This window comes from Spodoptera frugiperda, chromosome 6 (assembly GCF_023101765.2).
Source record: "Spodoptera frugiperda isolate SF20-4 chromosome 6, AGI-APGP_CSIRO_Sfru_2.0, whole genome shotgun sequence".
NCBI classification, from domain to species: domain Eukaryota; kingdom Metazoa; phylum Arthropoda; class Insecta; order Lepidoptera; family Noctuidae; genus Spodoptera; species Spodoptera frugiperda.
In genome coordinates this window covers 3,885,223-3,888,587 of record NC_064217.1, presented here as the reverse complement: position 1 = coordinate 3,888,587, position 3,365 = coordinate 3,885,223, and positions in this window count along the sequence as shown.

Below are 3,365 nucleotides of genomic sequence, written 5' to 3'. Positions count from 1 at the left end.
ATACATATAAGAAGAAAAAAATTGACTTGGATCGAAGTCGAGGCATCGAATTCAGCAGTCTGCAGTCATCACCATAAACAGTTTAGTCTAGTATCTATTTCTTAAAATAGAAAAACAAATATGACCACATTTGAATTAGTACTGCATAGTAATAAATATCAAAAAATCGAACGCATAGATGCGATGCAACGTTCGTGTGCTTGTGTAACATCGGCCGTCTTCAATGTGATTTCATAGTAAAACTATTTAAAAAACACTCTGTGTACAGCTAGCGCGTGTGAGTTCCTTCCTTACGTCTATTAAGTTTTAATACAGCATCGTGCGCATGTGTGCGTGCGTTGTATTTTTCAACGTGATCTGGGTCAGATATAAAATGTTCGCCGACTTTGTTTAGAGGTCCTCATCGCGCATTTTTGGAACGAAATTGACGAAATATATTTTTCTAAAGTGTGCTTTAAAAGGTTCTTGGTAAGGATTAATTTAATTTTTACTTCCTACATACTGAGGTTACCTGTGATCACGACAAGACATAATATAGCGGTTGAATTATAAATTTTAACTCTGTGTGGGAAATAAGCTAAGTATTCAACAGTCAGAATTGTGAGGATTCCTCAAGAAACTTCTAGAATGCTTAGGTTATAAAAGTTTTATATACTTCTCAAGTTTGAACTTGGGAATCAAATGGTAACAAGTTGGCTTTGGTCGCGTAAATCTTTCTTTGTTTATAAGTTTATTTAGCCGATTATGTATAATTAATTAAATATTTTTTATGGTATAAGCCGGTAAACGAGCAGTCGGATAACCTGATGGTAAGCAATCGCCGCCGCCCATGGACACCCGAAACATCAGAGGTGTTACAAGTGCGTTGTTTTGGGGTTAAGATTTTTAGGGTTGTTGGAAAATCGGTGATTGGGAAGAGGGGTAATTGGACCCTCGGTAACCTCACTCACAGAACGAAACCGTTGTTTCACGTCGATTTTTTGTGAGGCCGAAGTATGGTTTTCCTAAAATAGGTAGTAACTATTAGATTTGAATAAAGAATTTTCTAGAGAGCGACCGTTGGGAGTTATTAGGAGATAAGGTGGGGGGAGGGGGAGACTGCGCTCCACCATTCGGATATCCTAATACTCAAAGCCTTAGCACGTAATCAGAGCATCTACTTGCAGTGATAAAACTCGAATATCCAGAGATTATCCACACTTTACTTACATGTGTATGTTGGAAAGCTATCGGTTTTCCTTTGATTTTGGGTTCCTCTTAATTTAATGGTGTATGTTACGTAAGTATAAAAGGTATGAAGATTTTTTTAACTCTATTTACTTCTATGAGTTCTCATCGAATCACGCCGTGCCTTTGTCATACAATTATGATTGTTTGTCTTGTCGTACACGTATTTATGATTTATAAATTCAAAATTATTGAGATTCATCGCGTCTTCCTTTACATAAGAGGGGTTTGCTATAATCTTCACGCTTAGCATGCTGAATGAAGACCACAGATTAAAAATCCAGGCTTATCATTGAAGGACAGAGAGTTACTGCCCGGTGCCTATTAACTGTGCCTAGTACCTTATGACAAACGTATTTTAAATACTATGGCTCAGGATACTGACTACAAGCTAAAATCATCCATATTGGCAATAAAAGAAGGTAAATAATAACCTAAACCGATTACTGTTAACATTTTATAAGCACACAAAGCTACAAACAGGAGTAAAAACAACTCATTACTATTCCCTACTTTACAAATGAATCGGGTTTACATACACATTTAATATATTTCCCATTTTATCCCCTTTCGTACTGAAACGAAAACATGGCGGCGTCGGTCGTCATAAACGCATGTTTTACTATTTTATTTATATCTTTGTATATATATGTATGTATGTATAGATGGATGGTTCAAATGCTTTCCTAGTTTAGTGGTTGTAAGTAGTATTTATTGATATGAGTAAGGAGTCCCTCTGTGACTCGAAACTAGTAGAACTTTTTTCTAATAATATATGTGAGTAAACCGTGATTTTTTTAAGTTAAAAACTAGTTTTTTATAAATACACGTGTTTTCCAGCAAATATGCTTATATTTATAGAAAGGTAAATAAAGTAGTGTAGTTACATCGAAACTTTAAAGTATTATTTTATTTTCTAAGTTACAAGAGAGGGATCCTGAAAGCTTATGTAGCGTTAAGAGCTAACAACCTAAGCGCTCTCCTTAAATAAAATAGGACATAAGGCAGCTTGTAATAGCTTAGAAGATTGTTGTATTAAACACTAAAGTGCTTAGCAGATTCGCTGACCATTATTGTATTGGTGTTTTCGAATTGAATCGTCTTTACAACTTTTGAAGTTAAAACTTTACTATAAAGTATTTTTCAAAACGGTGAAACTACTGAAAGGAAAACATGTAATAATATTATGTTTCTATCAATTAATTATATGTATATACGTTTATCAAAATTGTAAAACCTTTTAGTATCCGTTCGGCGCTCTGATTGGCCGACTCGCATATAACAACCAATCAGAGCGCCGAACGCACTCACGATTCCATTACTTTAAACGTAAAGCAAATTCATACTAAGGGAACAGGGTGTCTTTTACAGTCTGACTAAGGTTGTATTATTTTTTAACACAGACAAATTTTGACTTAATTTCTATGCGAAATCTATTACGAAAGCAATATCGATAGCAATGTAGCAATATTGTGAATATAATACTATAAGCGACTAATGTCGATATTGTTCCTTTAAGTGTCATATATAAATCATTATTTCTTATAATTTTCTGTAAATATCTCAGCTTAACCTCCATATTAAAGAATTCACACCTTGGACGCTACTACCTCCATAGTAAAATGTAGGTACTCGTCAATCCGGCTTGCAGACATCATCAATGTTTAGTCATACCGCTGTCGGACCTGAATGGCTGGCATCCGAAGCATCTCCGTGTTCCCAGTTACGACTATGGTTTAAACTATTTTATGACAAACTAGCGAACTGCCAGCTGTTTGCTCTGTGGTGTTAAAATCAACACAGATTATACAATTTGAAGAACTTTTCTAAAGAATCACTTGTCTTTCTCTGGATAATAATTGTACTAAAATCCGTTTAGTAGTTATTGAGTTTGTTGTGGACAGACAGACGTGACTGAGCATTTTGTTTTCTAATGTGTAAAGATTTTATCAGTCAATGTAATTTTTCGTAGCTTCCTACTAGCATTTAAAACTAGTTGCCATAAAAAGTACATCAAATCTTACCGTTCAGGTCTAAATGAAGATTCTATAAACACAGGCCAGTCACATAACCTCAAGAAGAGTCACAGTCTAGTCACATAATCTCTAAGATTTGATGTACTTTATCTCAAGTCTTAT